Raw genomic sequence first — 20,323 nt, 5'->3', positions numbered from 1 at the left:
AAATATCTATGCACCCGATATTGGAGCACCCAAGTACATACAGCAAATATTAATAGACATAAAGGGAAAAATTGACAGTAATAAGATAATAGTAGGGGACTTTAACACCCCATTTATATCAATGGATAGATCATCCAGGCAGAAAAACAATAAGGAAACAAGTGTCATCAAATGACACATTAGGACAAATGGAGTTTACCCATATATACAGAACATTCCATCCAAAAACAACAGAATACACATTCTTTTCAAGTGCACATGTAGTATTTTCCAGGATAGACCACATGTTGGGTCACAAATCTCAATAAATTTAAGAAGAATGAAATATCATGCATCTTTTCAGACCACAATGGTATTAAACTAGAAATCAATTATAAGAAAAATCTAGAAAACACAGGTACATGAAGGTTAAATAACATGCTACTCAACAATGAATGATCAACCAAGAAATCAAAGAGGAAATTAAAAAAAATACATGGAGACAAATGAAAATGAAAGTACAGTGGTCCAAATTCTTTGAGACACAGTGAAAACATTTCTACAAAGGAAATGTATAGCAATGCAGGCATACCTCAAGAAACAAAAATCTCAACTATGCAATCTAACCTTACACCTAAAGGGGCTAGAAAAAGAACAAAGCCCAAAGTTAGTAGAAGGAAGGAAATAATAAAGATCAGAGTGGAAAAATGAGATAGAGACTAAAAAAAATGGAAAGGATCAAAGAAATCAAGAGCTGGTTCTTTGAAACAAACAAAATCGATTAAACTTTAGCCAGACTCAAGAAAAAAAGAGAGATGACACAAATAAAATCAGAAATGAAAGAGGAGAAGTAACAACCAACGCCACTGGGGGGAAAAATGATTTTGAGACTACTACAAAAAATATGCCAACAAATTGGACAACATCAAAGAAATGGATAAATTTAGAGGTGCCTGGGTGGCTCAGTCAGTTAAGCATCTGACTTTGGCTCAGGTCATATTCTCACGGTTTGTGGTTCGAGTCCCACATTGGGCTCTATGCTGACAGCTCAGAGCCTGGAGCCTGCTTCCGATTCTGTGTCTCCCTCTCTCTCTGGCCCGCCCCTGCTCGTGCTCTGTCTCTCTCTCAAAAATAAACATTAAAAAAAAATTTTTTTTAATGGATAAATTTCTAGAAACATCACTTTGCTAAAATGAAGTAGGAAGAAAAAGAAACTCTGAACAGACCAATTACAAGTAAGAAAATTGAATTAGTAATAAAAAAAAAAAGCTCTCAACAACCAAAAGTCCAGGACCACATGGGTTGGCAAGTGAATTCTACCAAAAACTGATGAAGAGTTGACCTCTATTCTCAAACTAGTCCAAAAAAATAGAGGAAGGAAAGCTTTCAAATACATCCTACAAGGCCAGCATTACCCTGATAACAAAACCAAAGACACTACAAAATAAAAAAGAAAGAAAAAAGAGAACTAGAGGCCAAGATCCCTGATGAACATAGATGCAAACATCCCCAACAAAATATTAGCAAACCACAATTGTAAGCAATACATTAAAAGGATCATTCACCATGATCAAATGGGATTTATTCCAGGGATATAAGGATAGTGCAAATCAATCAATGTGACACACCATGGTAACAAAGCAAAGAATAAAAATCATGGTCATCTGAATAGATGCAGAAAAACATTGACAAAATCTAACATCCATTCATGATCAAAAATCTCAACAAAGTGGGTTTAGAGTGAATGTACCCCAGCATTATAAAGGCCATACATGAAAAATCCACAGGTAATAGCATACTCAATGGTGAAAATCAAAGCTTTTCCTGTAAGATTAGACACAAGGCATGGATGTCCATTCTTACCGGTTTTGTTCAACATAGTATTGGGAGTCCTAGCCACAGCAATCAGACAGGAAAAATAACAGGCATTCTAGTTGGTAAGGAAGAAGGTAAACTCACTCTTTGTAGATAACATGATACTATACATAGAAAACCCTAAAGACTCCACCCAAAAACTATTAGAATAAATAAATTCAGTAAATTTACGGACACAGAATTTATACATAGAAATTGGTTGTGTTTCTATACACTAATAGTGAAGTTACAGAGATAAATTAAGAAAACAATTCTATTTACAATTGCACCAAAAGAATAAAATACCTCAAAATAAACCTAACCTGTATGGAAACCAATTTGACAATAAATTTCATATATTGAAAAAAAAACAAAAACAAAATAAACCTAACCAATGAGGTAAAAGACCTCTACTCTGAAAGCTATAAAACATTGATGAAAGAAATTAATGAAACAAATAGAAAGACATTCCATGTTCATGAATTGGAAGAATTAATATTGTTAAAATGCTCATATTACCCAAAGAAATCTACACATTGCATACACTCCCTATCAAAATACCAATAACATTTTTAAACAGAACGAGAATAAATCTAAAACTTATATGGAACCACAAAATACCCCCAATAGTCGAAGCCATCTTAAGAAAGAATAAAACTAGAGGCATCACAATTTCAGATTTCAAGATATACTACAAAGCTACAGTCATCAAAACAGTATGGTATTGGCACAAAACAGAAACATAAATCAATGGAACAGCATAGAGAGGCCAGAAATACACCTGTATTTATATGGTTTATCGACAGCAAAGATGGCAAGAATATATAATGTGGAAAAGAAAGTCTCTTCAATAAATGGTGCTGGGAAAACTGGACAGCTTTATGCAAAAGAATGAAACTGGACCACTTTCTTACATCACACACACACATGTGAAATGAACTCAAAATGTATTAAAGACTTAGATGTGAAATACAAAAGTATAAAACTCCTAAAAGAAACATAGGCAGTAATTACTTAGTTAATAAGAAACATCGACCTTAGCAACGTTTTTCTAGCTATGTCTCTTCAGGCCAGGGAAACAAAAGCAAATATAAACTACTGGAACTATACCAAAATAAAAAGGCTTATGTACAGTGAGGGAAATCATCAAAATGAAAAAGCAACCTACTGAATGGGAGAATATATTTGTAAATGATATATCTGCTAAGGGGTTAACATTCAAAATACATAAAGAACTTACACAACTCAACAACAAAAACACGATGTGATTTAAAAATGGGACAGTTTTCCAAAAAAAAAAAAAAAAATGTTTCCAATTGTTGGACAGATGGCCAACAGACACATGAAGAGATGCTCAACATCACTCATCATCAGAGAAATATGAATTAAAACCACAATGATAGGGGCTCCTGGGTGGCTCAGTCAGTTAAGCATCCGACTTCAGCTCAGGTCATGATCTCATGGTTTGTGAGTTTAAGCCCCATGTTGGGCTCTGCACTGCCAGCTTAGAGCCTGGAGCCTGCTTGGAATTCTGTGTCCCTCTCTCTGCCCCAGCCCCACTCACGCCCTGTCTCTCTCAGAAAGAAAACATTAAAAAAAATTTAGGGGTGCCTGGGGGCTCGGTTGAACATCCGACTTCAGCTCAGGTCATGATCTCACCATCCGTGAGTTCAGGCCCTGCGTCGGGCTCTGTGCTGACAGCTCAGAGCCTGGAGCCTGTTTTGGATTCTGTGTCTTCCTCTCTCATTGCCCCTCCCCAGCTCATGCTCTGTCTCTCTGTCTCTGAAAAATGAATAAACCTTTAAAAAAATTTTTTTAAATATTTTAAACCCACAATGATATATCACAAATCTTAAAAAAAATTTTTTTTAATATTTAAAAAACCCCACAATGGTATATCACCTCACACCTGTCAGAATGGCTAGAATCAAAAACACAAGAAATAACAAGTGTTGTTGAGGTTGTAGAGAAAAAAGAACCATCATGCACCATTGGTGGGAATGCAAACTGGTACAGCCAGTGTGGAAACAGTATGGAGATTCCTCAAAAAGTTAAAAATAGAAATACCCCAGATGCCTGGGTGGCTCAGTCGGTTAAGCGTCCAACTTCTGCTCAGGTCATGATCTCATGGTTTGTGGGTTTGAGCCCCGCGTCGGGCTCTGTACTGACAGCTCAGAGTCTGGAGCCTGCTTTGGATTCTGTCTTCTTCTCTCTGCCCCTCCCCACTTGTGCTCTGTCTCTCGAAAATAAATAAATGAAAAAAAAAGAAAAAATAGAAATACCGTATGATCCAATTAAAAAAAAAATAATTGCACCTCTATATGTATTGCAGAATTATTTATAATAACCAAGATATGGAAGCAACCCAAGTATCCATCAATAGATGAATGGATAAAGATGTTAGATAGGTAGACAGGTAGGTAGTCAGATAGATGGATGTTATATATAGCCAAACAATAGCCAAACTATGGAAAGAGCCCAAATGTCTATCTACTGATGAATGGATAAAGAAAATGTGGTAGATTGTGGGGAGGGGGAGCCAACATGGTGAAGTAGGGAGATCTTCCGAACTTCCCTCTTCTCCCAAACAAAAAAGTGTTGAAGCCAAAAGACTTTGAATCCCAAGAGTCTGGGAGGAAAAGAGACAGTCGTGCTTCCAGGGATCTACTGAGACAACCTGATGGGCCATAGGTGCGTGATTGCAAACTGTGAGAGATAAAACGAATGGAGGGAGGGATCTGCTTCTGCAGAGTGACAAAGGGAAGAGAAAGAGCAGCTGGGGAAGCATAGGACTATATCCAGACAAGAGAAAAACCTCGGACCAGGACAGAGAACGATCCAATCTGTAACTGTGGGGCTTGCTCTGGACTGGGGCCGGCTGCCGGGATCACGCACCTGGGGAGGAGAGGAGCCAGCCCCAGGCTTGGTGGCTAGGTCAGGGGCACAGTCCACAGTAGGAGAAAACGATCCCCTCCCTGGAGGGCTGTGGGACAGGACAAAGGCTGCCTGTGCCCGCCAGCCAGGGACCACACACGGGGTGGCACGGAGAGGTGATTCCCCAGTTCCCTGGTGTGTGGAGTGAGAGTTTGAATCCCAGCCAAGTGCCAGACACAAGAGTCTGGGAAGCGAGACAAACTGCCTTGTTTTGCACCTACGGCAAAAGTGAGGATGGCTTGAGCAGAGTAGTTTGGAACACCAGGTCTGTGGAGGAGACTGGGGCGGGGGGGGGGGGGGGGGGGGGGGGGGTGGGGTGTTACCATTTTTCTCCTCACAACCACCACGGTGGGACCTCAGGGACCAACAGCTGGACCGCCTACACCAAACCACGCCCTTCCTAGCCGGGTAACTGCATATCTACTGGAGCAAGGTAGAAGCTGAGGGAGCAGATGGCCCCTCCTCCAGACCTGTGCTGCTGCATTGGCTGGTTTAACTCTCCTATAGACACATTCTTCCTTCCTTTTCTCCTTCTGTCTTCCCTCCTCTAGTCTGGTTACTCTGGTTGTTAGTTTGTTTAAGCAGACACATTTAATCCATTCTCTTGATACATGTTCCACACCTTCTTTATTCTCCATTCTCTCTCTCTGGATTAAGCTGTATAGTTTCTCTGTCTGGATAACTTTATTTCCTTTTTCTTTTTCCCTGCCTCCTTCTTTATTTTCCTTTCTCTCTCTCTCTATTAAGCTGTATAGTTTCTCTGGTCAATTTTTATTCTTTCCTTTTCACTGCCCCTGTCATTTCTCTCTTTGTATGGAATAAGGCCTCTTTCATCAGTACCCATCTCCACCCTGTTGTTTACTTGTAGCTGGTATGTCTGGTGTTTTGTTTTTTGTTTGTTTGTGTGTGTGTTCGTGTGTTTTTGTTTTCTGGGTTTTTTTTTGTCTGTCTGTTTTCCTTTCCAGGGCTACTTCAATGAACAAATCAAAGCACACCCAGTGAACAAATCAAAGCACACCAAAACATCACTATGAGTAGGGAGAGAAAATAACCAAAGTTACAACAACAGAGAGCAAGTAACTCTCTCCAAAAAACATCTGAAGGGCCACGACCTGTATGACCCCTCTTTAATATAATACTGCTTGCAGGTACAGGGCACATAACACGTTTTTAAAACACATAAGGGACAGAAAACTAGCCAAAATGATGAAATGGAAGAATTCTCCTCAAAAGAAATTACAGGAAGAAATCACAGCTAAAGAATTGATCAAAACAGATATAAACAATATAACTGAGCAAGAATTTAGTATAATAGTCATAAAATTAATCGCTGGGCTTGAAAAAAGCATAGAAGACAGCAGAGAATCTATTGCCACAGAGATCAAGGAACTAAAAAATAGTAATGATGAATTAAAAAATGAGGTACAAAATAAAATAGAGGTGGTCACAGTGAGGATTGAAGAGGCAGAGGGATAAATAGGTGAACCAGAAGATAAAATTATGGAAAAAGAGGAAGCTGAGAAAAAAATTCTGGATCATGAGGGGAGAATTAGCTAAGTGATTCAGTTAAACAGAACAAATATCTGTATCATAGGAGTTTCAGAACAAGAAGAGAGAGAGGCTGAAGATGTACTTGAACAAATTATAGCTGGGAACTTTCCCAATCTGGGAAAAGAAACAGACATTGAAATCCAGGAGGCACAGAGAATTGCCTTCCGATGTAACTGGAATCGATCTGCACAACATATCATAGTGAAACATAATGAACATACAAAGATAAAGAGAGAATTATGAAAGCAGCTAGGGATAAACAGGCCTTAACATACAAGGGTAGACACATAAGGGTAGTGGCAGACCTATCTACTGAAACTTGGCAGGCCAGAAAGGAGTGGCAGGAAATTTTCAATGTGATGAACAGGAAAAATATGCAGTCAAGAATCCTTTATCCAGCAAGCCTGTTATTCAGAAGAGAAGGAGAGATAAAGGTTTTCCCTGAACAAACAAAAACTGAAGGAATTCATCACCAATAAATCAGCCCTACCCTACAAGAGATCCTAAGGGGGACTCTGTGAATGAAATGTTGCAAGGATCACAAAGGACAAGAGACATCACTATTAGCATGAAACCTACAGATAACACAATGACTCTAAACTCCTATCTTTCAACAATAACACTGAATGTAAATGGACTAAATGATCCAATCAAAAGACATAGGGTATCAGCATGGATAAAAAACAAGACCCAATATTTACTGTCTACAAGAGACCAATTTTAGACTTGAGGATACCTTCAGATTGAAAGTGAGGGGATGGAGAACCATCTATCATGCTACTGGAAGTCAAAAGAAAGCTGGAGTAGCTATATTTATATCAGACAAACTAGATTTTAAACTAAGGGCTGTAATAAGAGATGAAGAAGGGAATTATATAATAATTACAGGCTCTATCCATCAAGAAGAGCTAACAATTATAAATGTCTATGCACTGAATTCAGGAGCACCCAAATATATAAAACAATTAATCACAAACATAAGCAACCTTATTGATAAGAATGTAGTTATTGCAGGAGACTTTTTTTTTAATGTTTATTTATTTTTGACAGAGAGAGAGACAGAAAGTGAGTGGGGGAGGGACAGAGAGAGAGATTGGGAGACAAAAAATCTGAAGCAGGCTCCAGGCTCTGAGCTGTCAGCACAGAGCCTGACGCAGGGCTCAAACTCACAGACTGTGAGATCGTGACCTGAGCTGAAGTCGGATGCTCAACCGACTGAGCCACCCAGGTGCCCCTGCAGGAGACTTTAATACTCCACTTACACAATACTCCACTTATTGGACAGAAAATCAGTAAAGAAACAATGGCCCTGAATGATACACTGGACCAGCTGGACTTGACAGATATATTTAGAACTTCTCATCCTAAAGCAGCAGAATATACATTCTTCTTGAGTGCACATGGAACATTCTCCAAGATAGATCATGCACTGGGTCACAAAACAACCCTCAATAAATATAAAAGAATTGAGAACATACCATGCACACTTTCAGATAACAATGCTAAGAAACTTGAAATCAACCACAGGAAAAAATTTGGAAAACCTCCAAATACATGGAGCTTAAAGAACATCCCACTAATGAACAAATTGGTCAGCCAGGCAATTAAAGAAGAAATTAAGAAATATATGGAAACAAAGGAAAATGAAAATACAACAATTCAAATCCTTTGGGATGCAGCAAAGGCAGTCCTAAGAGGAAAATACAATACAATCCAGGCCTGTCTCAAGAAACAAGAAAAATCCCAAATACAAAATCTAACAGCACACCTAAAGGAACCAGAAGCAGAACAGCAAAGAAACCCCAAACCCAGCAGAAGAGAATAAAGATCAGAGCAGAAATAAACAATATAGAATCCAAAAAAACCAGTAGAACAGATCAATGAAACTAAGAGTTGGTTTTTTGAAAAAATAAACAAAATTGATAAATCTCTAGCCAGGCTTCTCAAAAAGAAAAGAGAGAGGACCCAAGTAGATAAAATCATGAATGAAAATGGATTTATTACAGCCAATACCTCAGAAATACAAGCAATTATCAGGGAATACTATGAAAAATTATATGCCAACAAACTGGACAACCTGGAAGAAATGGACAAATTCTTAAACACCCACACACTACCAAAACTCAAACAGGAAGAAATAGAAAATTTGAACAGACCCATAACTAGTAAAGAAATTGAATCAGTTATCAAAAATCTCCCAACAAATAATAGTCCTGGACCAGATGGCTTCCCTGGGGAATTCTACCAGACATTTAAAGCAGAGTTAATACCTAGCCTTCTCAAGCTGTTCCAAAAAAATAGAAATGGACAGAAAACTTCTGGACTCATTCTATGAAGCCAGCATTACTTTGATTTCCAAACCAGACAGAGACACCTCAAAAAAGGAGAACTACAGGCTAATATCTCTGATGAACATGAATGCAAAAATTCTCAACAAGATACTAGCAAATTGAATTCAATGACTTATAAAAAGAATTATTCACCATGATCAAGGGGGATTCATTCCTGGTCTGCAGAGCTGGTTCAATATTCACAAATCAATCGATGTGATACATTGCGTTAAAAAAAGAAAGGATAAGAACCATATGATCCTGTCAATAGATGCAGAAAAAGCATTTGACAAAAATCAGCATCCTTTCTTAATAAAAACCCTCAAGAAAGTCAGGATAGAAGGAACATAGTTAAACATCATAAAAGCCATATATGAAAAGCCTACAGCTAATATCCTCAATGGGGAAAAACTGAGAGCTTTCCCCCTGAGATCAGGAATTCGACAGGGATGTCCACTCTCACCACTGTTGTTTAACATAGTGTTGGAAGTCCTAGCATCAGTAATCAGACAACAAAATGAAACACAAACCATCCAAATTGGCAAAGAAGAAGTCAAAATTTCACTTTTCACATAGGACATGATACTCTGATGGAAAACCTGAAAGACTCCACCAAAAGACTGCTAGAACTGATAGGTGAATTCAGCAAAGTTGTAGGATATAAAATCAATATACAGAAATAGGTTGCATTTTTATACACCAATAATGAAGCAACAGAAAGAGAAATAAAGAAACTGATCCCATTTACAATTGCACCAAGAACCATAAAATCCCTAGAAATAAGCCTAACCAAAGATGTAATAGATCTGTATGCTGAAAACTATAGAAAGCTTATGAAGGAAATTGAAGACGACACAGAGAAATGGAAAAACATTCTATGCTCATGGATTGGAAGAATAAATATTGTTAAAATGTTAATACTACCCAAAGCAATCTACACATTCAATGCAATCCCAATCAAAACTGCACTGGCATTCCCAAACTGGGAGGCATCACAATCCCAGACTTTAGCCTCTACTACAAAGCCATACTCATCAAAACAGTATGGCATTGGCACAAAAACAGACACATAGACCAATGGAATAGAATAGACAACCCAGAATTGGACCCACAAATGTATGGCCAACTAATCTTTCATAAAGCAGGAAAAAGTATCCAATGGAAAAAAGACAGTTTCATTTGCAAATAGTGCTGGGAGAACTGGACAGCAACATGTAGAAGAATGACTAGATCACTTTCTTACACCATACACAAAAATAAACTCAAAATTTATGAAAGACCTAAATGTGAGACAGGAAATCATCAAAATCTTCAAGGAGAAAGCAGTTAACAACATCTTTGACCTCAGCTGCAGCAATTTATTACTCGACACATTTCCAAAGACATGGGAATTAAAAAGCAAAAATGAACTATTGGGACCTCATCAAGATAAAAAGCTTCTGCACTGCAAAGGAAACAATCAATGAGACTAAAAGGCAACCGATGGAATGGGAAAAGATATTTGCAAACGATATATCAGATAAAGGGCTAGTATCCAAAATCTATAAAGAACTCACCAAACTCCACACCCAAAAAACAAATAATCCAGGGAAGAAATGGGCAGAAGACATGAATAGACACTTTTCCAAGGAAGACATCCAGATGGCCAACAGACACATGAAACGATGCTCAATGTCACTCATCATCAGGGAAATACAAATCAATCAAAGCCACACTGAGATACCACCTCACACCGGTCGGAGTGGCTAAAAAGAACAAATCAGGAAACTATAGATGCTGGCGAGGATGTGGAGAAACGGGAACCCTCTTGCACTGTTGGTAGGAATACAAACTGGTCCAGCTGCTCTGGAAAACAATGTGGAAGTTCCTCAAAAAATTAAAAATAGAACTACCCTGTGAGCCAGCAATAGCACTGCTAGGAATTTACCCAAGGGATACAGGAGTGCTGATGCATAGGTACATGCATACATGTACTCCTATGTTTATAGCAGCACTTTCAACAATAGCCAAATTATGGAAAGAGCCTAAATGTCCATCATCTGATGAATGGATAAAGAAGATGTGGTTTATATATACAATGGAATACTACTTGGCAATGAGAAAGAATAAAATGATGCTATTTGCAGCAACGTGGATGGAATCAGAGGGTATTATGGTAAGTGAAGTAAGTTAGAGAAAGACAGATATCATATGTTTTCACTCATATGTGGATCTTGAGAAACTTAACAGAAGACCATGGGGGAAGGGAAGGGGGAAAAAATAGTTACAAACAGTGAGGAAGGGAAGCAAACCATAAGAGACTCTTGATTTAAATAGAGAGAACAAACTGAGGGTTGATGGGGGTGGGGGAGGGGGGAGAGGGGAAAGTGGGTGATGGGCACCGAGGAGGGCACTTGTTGGAATGAGCACTGGGTGTTGTATGTAAGCCAATTTGACAATAAATTATTTTTAAAAATATACAGTGGAACATTAGCCATTGAAAAGAATGAAATCTTGCCATTTTCAATGACATGGATGGAGCTAGAGTGTATTAAGCTAAGGAAAATAAGTTAGTCACAGAAAGACAAATTCCATATGATTCCACTCATATGTAGAATTTAAGAAGCAAAACAAATGATCATGGGGGAGAAAAAGAGAGGAAAACTAAGAAAAAGACTCTTAACTATAGAGAATCGATGGTTACCAGAGGGGAGATGGGTTAAACAGGTGATGGGGATTAAGGGGTGTGCTTGTGATAAGTACTGGGTGTTGTATGTAAGTGTTGAATCACTAAATTGTACACCTGAAACCAATATCACACTGTTGTTAGGTGGAATTTAAATAAAAACTAAACAAACACACTAAAAAAGCAATCAACCATCTACTTTGGTGAAAATATGATAAAATGGTTATTACAGTATGAAAGGATTGACAAGAGTTGTTGTAAGCAGTAAACACACACACATAAATATGTAAACCAACACATATGCATACACACAGGTATGATGTTGCTGAGAAGAATCTAAATATCTTTACATAACCAAGTGTTGACTGGTTATATGTAAATTCCATATCAGATAGCCACTAAGTCCAGAGAGCTGAGAAATGAACAACATATGCGCAGGGACCCATGCACTTAACCAACTGAAGACCGATTGCTAACATTAAGAAATTTACAGAGTAATACCAAAACACAACAATTATCCAATTGTGAAATAGCTATAAATCACTTGAGAAGTAATAAACAGAATTACAAAATAGAAATTGCTAGGAGAAAACAGTATGAGAAATGACATCTTCATCTGAATAGTCAGTAACACAAAAAGCAATCATTTCTTTTGACAGCACTTATTTCACTACGGTGTAAGATGGTGTTTTAGAAGGCACAATGTTGGGAATTTTGAGAAAAAGGAATGAATTATCAACACTAGAGAGTACCCTTTGTCAAACTATCAGATTTATCAGAATAAAATAGATTTCACATTCCTATTCTCCTAATATCTTTGGATATTACCCCACAATACTGATGAGTTATGCAAAATTAACAGTAGTAGACCTGTAATGTTCTTAGCTGCCTGCTTTATTAACTTTTATCTGACGATTTTAGATACTTTCTGTGTGAATGTAGCATTCAATTAAATATATGTTTTGATGCAGTGAGACTGATGAGCTACAAAAAGAACATTGAGAATAAGGCAGTCTTATCAAATGTAAAAGCAGATTTTTAATAAAAGGAACAGCCAAAAGGAGTGGAAGTCCTTATTCCACTTTTTGAAGTATTGTTGAAATTCCATTACAGCACTGTTCTGTTAAAATTAGTTGTACAAAGATAATGACAGATAAAATAGGCTTTAAAACCCAAAAATATAAAATCCTTAGATTTTTGTTATTTGGGTGTTCCAATATCCCAGTAGGCTTATTTCTAACACAAATCTGTTTTAGGCTAACCACTTTAAAGAATTCAGAAAAGAACATTTCACATGGAACACAGAGTGATGTGCACTTTTATATTTCAGGGCATTTTATAGAGATGAATTGTATCTTGAGTCAATCGTTTCTAGAAAATGCATTCACTAATTTTAAGTGCAACAAAGAACCAGAATTATTATAATATCTATTTTAAAGGCATAAATGTAAACTCCACTGCAATGTAGGTTTTATATGGGTTTGATATATCAGGATCTAAATTATGTTATGTAAAATACATACATAATGGTTAACTTCTAATAACATATTAATCTTATCCTTTGATACCTGTATAAAAAACTTATTATAGTTGTTAACTCTTAGAAGATAAAATAACTTGCATAATAGCTCAATTATGTATGTTCTAGTTTTTACTTTACATTTAAAAAGGAACAAAGTTAAGGCTCTGTGACATGAAATATTTTTTCAGACTTTTATTGTGAGATAGGAAAAAGTGGCCCTTATTAAAAATAATCAGTGTTAACTGTCCCACATTCCCTTTTTACTTCTGCAACCATGGGAAAATAGTCTATAGAAAGATAAACTAAGGTAATAATTAAAAATGCTCTGAAACAGTGCTACTTAGAGTGTGGTTTGCAGAAGAGTTGGCATGGTATTTGTTACTGGTCCACAACAAGATAAGGAAATTACATCAAAATGTAAATAAACTACATCAATAAGTATATGGTTTTGTTCAGCTGACTTTTTTCTTTCAAATTTTTATTTCAATTCTAGTTAGTTAATATATAGTATAATATTGGCTTCAGGAGTAGAATTTAGTGATTCATCACTTACATATAACACTCAGAGCTCATCATAACAACTGCCCTTCTTATTACCCATCATCCATTTAGCCCATCCCTGCCCACCTCCCTTGGGCAACCCTCAGTTTGTTCTCTATAGTTAAGAGTTGCTTATGGTTTGCTCCCCCCACCTTTTTTACTTTTTTGGAGCTTTATCTGCTAAATATAACCTATAACTATAAATATTTATCTGCTAAATATAATCTATAAATTCTAGTAGAATTTTAAAATATATCACATCAGACCTTTATTATGAGTTGAAAAGATTGTTAACAGAACCATTAGAAAATAGTAGGTTTATTATATCAGCATTATTCAATTAAAATCTTAGATATGCAAATTTAATAACTAGAGTTATATATTAACAATGCTTAGTCCCATTATATAAATTGGTGATAAAGATGACAGTTTTATTTTAATTTATTTTTTATTCTCAAGTTAGTTAACATAACAGTGTAGTCTTGGCTTCAGGAGTAGAACCCAGTGATTCGTTAAGAGTCTCTTATGGTTTGCTTCCCTCATTTTTTTTTTTTTTTTTGCCTTCTCATGTTTATCTGTTTTGCTTCTTAAATTATATGTGTGAGTAAAATCATATGGTATTTGTCTTTGACATTTTATTAGCATAATACACTCTTGTTCCATCTATATCTTTGCAAATGGCTAGATTTCATTCTTTTTGATGGCTGAGTAATATTCCATTGTGTATATTTATCACATCGTCTTTACCCATTCATCAATCAACAGACACTTGGGCTCTTTCCATACTTTTGCTATTGTTGATAATGTTGCTATAAAAATTGGGGTGCATGTACCACTTTCAATCAATATTTTTGTATCCTTTGGGTAAATATCTAATAGTGCAATTGCTGGGTCATAGGGTAGTACTATTTTTAATTTTTTGTGGGACCTCCCCTTTTTTTTTTTTCCAGAGTGGCTGTACCAGTTTGCATCCCCACCAACAGTATAAGAAGATTCCCCTTTCTCCATATCCTCCCCAACATCTGTTGTTTCCTGTGTTAATTTTAGCTGTTTGGGCAGGTATCTCATCATGATTTTTATTTGTATTTCTCTAATGATGAGTGATATTGAGCATCTTTTCATGTGTCTCTTAGGAATCTGGATGTCTTCTTTGGAAAAATGTCTATTCATGTCTTCTGCTCATTTCTTAATTGGATTGTTCTTGGGGTGTTGAGTTTGATAAGTTCTTTATACATTTTGGATAATAACCCTTTATCCAATATATCTTTTGCAAATATCTTCTCCCACTCTGAAAGCTGATTTTAGTTTCGTTGTTTCCTTTGTTGTGCAGAAGCTTTTTATCTTGATCAAATCCCAATAGCTCATTTTCACTTTTGTTTCCCTTGCCTTAGGAGATGTGTTTAGTAAGAAGTTGCTATGGCCAAGGACAAAGAGATTACTGCCTGTGTTCTTCTCTAGGATTTTGATGGTTTCCTGTCTCACATTTAGGCGTTTCATTCATTTTGAATTTATTTCCATGTATGATGTAAGAAAGTGATCCAGTTTTCCCAACACCATTTTTTGAAGAGACTATCTTTTTTCCATTGGAGAGTGTTTCCTGTTTTGTCAAAGATTAGTTGACAGTTGACTTTTTTCATAGCAAGATTTTCAAGATGAAGAAAGCAGTGTTATTTACATATGTTACAGGCTTGTTACCACAGTGAGAACTAGCTTTAAACAACATTGCTCTAAAGCAGTGGAAATTGTTTGATTCTGCATTTTTAAGAGTACTAAGAGTTTAATATGTGTGGTTTGCATCTTGGCTGCAATAGGGGAAGCAAATTCCGCATGTCTTAGCATAATGGGAAAATACTTTGGAATAATTATTTGGCTTTGCAAATAATGTATCAAGGAATCAAGAGTATCAAGATCAATGTATCTTCTAGAGGAAGATAGCTGACTAGGATGCTCTAAGCCCTTGTTCTCCCTGAGAAACATGAAATAAACAGCTAGAATCTGGATAAAATAACCTTATAGAAGTTTGAAAAACAGTCAAAGGTTTACAGTAACCAACTGAATGCTCAGTCAAGAAAAAGCCATATTCAAAATGGCAAAAAATTTTGTGGTGTGTTTACTTACTCTTCCCCTACCCTAAAACTGGTACTGGGTAGGTGGTAAGAAGTAGTTGCCCAATTTTCAGTTTCCTCTCTTGAACCTAGTTTTTAACATTCTAACCTGTTTGAAGGGTGCCTGGGTGGCTTAGTCAGTTAAGCATCTGACTTCAGCTCAGGTCAAGGTCTCATGGTTCATGAGATCAAGCCCCGCATTTGGCTCTGTGCTGATGGTTCAGAGCCTAGAGCCTGCTTCGGATTCTGTGTCTCCCTCTCTCTCTGCTCCTCCCCGGCTCACACTCTGTCTGTCTCTCTCTCAAAAATAAACATTAACATCTTTTTTAAAAACTTTTTTTAATGTTTATTTTAAATTTTATTTTTTATTTTTTTAAATTTACATCCAAATTAGTTAGCATATAGTGCAACATGATTTCAGGAGTAGATTCCTTAGTGCCCCTTGCCCATTTATCCCATCCCCCCTCCCATAGCCCCTCCAGTAACCCTCAGTTTGTTCTCCATATTTATGAGTGTCTTCTGTTTTGTCCCACTCCCTGTTTTTATATTATTTTTGTTTCCCTTCCCTTATGTTCATCTGTTTTGTCTCTTAAAGTCCTCATATGAGTGAAGTCATATGATTTTTGTCTTTCTCTAATTCCACTTAGCATAATACCCTCCAGTTCCATCCACATAGTTGCAAATGGCAAGATTTCATTATTTTTGATTGCTGAGTAATACTCCATTGTATATAGATACCACATCATCTTTATCCATTCTTCCATCAATGGATATTTGGGCTCTTTCCATACTTTGGCTATTGTTGATAGTACTGCTATAAACATGGGGGTGCATGTGTCCCTTCGAAACAGCACATCTGTATCCCGTGGATAAATGCCTAGTAGTGCAATTGCTGGGTCGTAGGGTAGTTCTAGTTTTAGTTTTTTTGAGGAACCTCCATACTGTTTTCCAGAGTGGCTGCACCAGCTTGCATTCCCACCAACAATGCAAAAGAGATCCTCTTTCTCCGCATCCTCGCCAACATCTGTTGCTGCCTGAGTTGTTAATGTTAGCCATTCTGACAGGTGTAAGGTGGTATCTCATTGTGGTTTTGATTTGTATATGATGAGTGATGTTGAACATTTTTTTTATGTGTCAGTTGGCCATCTGGATGTCTTCTTTGGAGAAGTGTCTATTCATGTCTTTTGCCCATTTCTTCACTGGATTATTTGTTTTTTGGGTGTTGAGTTTGATAAATTCTTTATAGATTTTGGATACCAACACTTTATCTGATACATCATTTGTAAATATCTCTCCCATTCTGTGGTTGCCTTTTAGTTTTGCTGACTGTTTCCTTTGCTGTGCAGAAGCTTTTTATGTTGATGAGGTCCCAGTAGTTAATTTTTGCTTTTGTTTCCCTTGCCTCCAGAGACATATTGAGTAAGAAGTTGCTGCAGCCAAGATCAAAGAGGTTTTTTCCTGCTTTCTCCTCGGGGATTTTGATGGCTTCCTGTCTTACGTTTAGGTCTTTCATCCAGTTTGAGTTTATTTTTGTGTATGGTGTAAGAAAGTGGTCCAGGTTCATTCTTCTGCATGTCGCTGTCCAGTTTTCCCAGCACCACTTGCTGGAGAGACTGTCTTTATTCCACTGAATATTCTTTCCTGCTTTGTCAAAGATTAGTTGGCCATGTTTTTGGGTCCATTTCTGAGTTCTCTATTCTGTTCCATTGAGCTGAGTGTCTCTTCTTGTGCCAGTACCATACTGTCTTGATGATTACAGCTTTGTAATACAGCTTAAAGTCCAGGATTATGCTGCCTCCTGCTTTGGTTTTCTTTTTCAAGATTGCTTTGGCTATTCGGGGTTTTTTCTGGTTCCATACAAATTTTAAGACTATTTGTTCTAGCTCTGTGAAGAATGCTGGTGTTACTTTGATAGGGATTGCGTTGAATATGTAGATTGTTTTGGATAGTATAGACATCTTAACAATATTTGTTCTTCCTATCCAAGAGCATGGAATCTTTTTCCATTTTTTTGTGTCTTCTTCAATTTCTTTCATAAGCTTTCTATAGTTTTCAGTGTATGGATTTTTCACTTCTTTGGTTAGATTTATTTGTAAGTATTTTATGTTTTTTTGTGCAACTGTCAATGGGATCGATTCCTTGATTTCTCTGTTGCTTCATTGTTGATGTATAGAAATGCAACTGATTTCTGTGCATTAATTTTATATCCTGCAACTTTGCTGAATTCATGAATCAATTCTAGCTTTTTTTGGTGGAATCTTTTGGGCTTTTCATATAGAGTATCATGTCATCTGCGAAGAGTAAAAGTTTTACCTCCTTCTGGACGATTTGGATGCCTTTTATTTCTTTGTGTTGTCTGACTGCAGAAGCTAAGACTTCCAATACTATGTTGGATAACAGTGGCGAGAGTGGACATCCCTGTCTTGCTCCTGACCTTAGGGGGAAAGCTTTCAGTTTTTCCCCATTGAGGATGATATTAGCGTTGGGTCATTCATATATGGCTTTCATGATTTCAAGGTATGCTCCTTCTATCCCTACTTTCTTGAGGGTTTTTATCAAGAAAGGATGCTGTATTTTGTCAAATGCTTTCTCTGCATCTATTGAGAGGATCCTATGGTTCTTGTCCTTTTTTTAATTGATGTGATGAATCACATTAATCGTTTTGCAGATATTGAACCAGCCCTGCATCCCAGGTATAAATCCCACTTGGTCGTGGTGAATAATTTTTTTAATGTATTGTTGGATCTGGTTGGCTAATATCTTGTTGAGGATTTTTGCATCCATGTTCATGAGGGAAATTGGTCTGTAGTTCTCCTTTTTCATGTGGTCTCTGTCTGGTTTTGGAATCAAGGTAATGCTCGCTTCATAGAAAGAGTTTGGAAGTTTTCCTTCTATTTCTATTTTTTGGAAAAGTTTCAAGAGAATAGGTGTTAACTCTTCCTTAAATGTTTGGTAGAATTCTCCTGGAAAGCCATCTGGTCCTGGACTCTTGTTTTTTGGCAGATTTTTGATTACTAATTTGATTTCCTTACTGGTTATGGGTCTGTTCAAGTTTTATATTTTTTCCTATTTCAATTTTGGTAGTATATATGTTTCTAGGAATTTGTCTATTTCTTCCAGATTACCCATTTTATTGGCATATAATTGCTCAAAAATTCTCTTTTAATTGTTTTTATTTCTGATGTGTTGGTTGTGATCTCTTCTCTTTCATTCTTGATTTTATTTATTTGGGCCCTTTCCTTTTCCTTTTTGATCAAACTGGCTAGTGGTGTATCAATTTTGTTAATTCTTTCAAAGAACCAGCTTCTGGTTTCATTGATTCTTTCTACTGTTTTTTGTTTTTTGTTTTGGTTTTGATAGCATTAATTTCTGCTCTAATCTTTATTATTTCCTGTCTTCTGCTGGTTTTGGGTTTTATTTGCTCTTCTTTTTCCAGCTCCTTAAGGTGTAAGGTTAGGTTGTTATCTGAGATCTTTCTTCCTTCTTTAGGAAGGCCTGGATTGCTATATACTTTCCTCTTATGACCACCTTTGCTGCATCCCAGAGGTATGTTTATTTATTTTTTGAGAGACAGAGAGAGCACAAGAGGGGAAGGTGTCAGCACAGAACCTGACGCGGGGCTTGAATGCACCAACTGTGAGATCATGGACTGAGCCAAAGTCGGACGCTCAACAGACTGAGCCACCCAGGTGCTCCCAAACATTAACATTCTAACCTGCTTGGAAGCTGCCTGAAGGACTCATTTATTTCGCCTAACTCAGAGCTCTTATACAGAAAAGCTTATAACTAGAAAAAGCCCTGGGAAGCATCAGACAGTTTGTTACAGCTGTATGGGGACTACAGACCTGCAGATACCTAAGGCAAGAGACTACATGTAGCACAATAGAAGGTTCCTAAAGCAGGCTGGGATGAGAGTTTTATGGAAATTAAGATATTTAAAAGCAGCCATGTATAGGGGAGAACAAAAAAAGCACACACAGTCAGGGCAAGTCAGGAAGACCTTAAGAAACACCTTAAGAAAGACCAACAAAGACCTTAAGTCACCACTCCAGACTGATCCCAGGGATCAGAACATGCCCTGCTAATTATTGAGGGTCTTTCTCAGCATGGATAAAGTCTATAAATCTGGGAGAGGTGGCTGTTTTTTCAAATATCTAATTTTCAGTAAAAAAATTACCACAAAACATATAAAAAACAGAAAACCATCGTCCATTCAAAGGGAAAAAATAAAATGGAAGAAACCATTCCTGAAGAAACACAGATACTTGATATATTAAATGAAGACTTTAAAATACCTGTCTTAAATATGCTCAGAGTTAAAGGAAAACAGGGACCAAGAACTAAAGGATGTTAGGAAAATAATATATAAGCAAAATGAGAACAAAAGGTTCAAAATTATAAAAAGAACAAAGCAAAAATTCTGGAGCTGAAAAATGCAATAACTGAATGGAAAACATTCACTAGAGGGGTTCAACTGTAGACTTGAATAGGTAGAAGAACAAATCAGCAAAATTGAAGATAGGTCATTTGAATTGATCAAGTCTGAGAAGCAAAAATGAAAAGAATGAAGAAAATTGTACAAAACCAAAGGGACCATAGGACAACATCAAGCAGACCTGTATACATATTATGTGTCCCTGGAAGAAAGTTGCTGAGAGATCTTTTGAAAAAGTAATTGTCAATAATTTTCAAATTTGATGTCATGTGTGTAAAAATCCTAGAAATTTAAGAATTCCAAGTAGGATAAACTCAAAGAGAATGACACTGAGACATTTAAACAAACTCTTGAAAGACAAAGACAAAGTGAGAATCTTGAAAGCAGCAAGAGAAAATTGACTTGTCA

This window comes from Panthera uncia, chromosome D2 (assembly GCF_023721935.1).
Source record: "Panthera uncia isolate 11264 chromosome D2, Puncia_PCG_1.0, whole genome shotgun sequence".
NCBI lineage: Eukaryota > Metazoa > Chordata > Mammalia > Carnivora > Felidae > Panthera > Panthera uncia.
Note: the sequence above shows the minus strand (reverse complement) of the source record.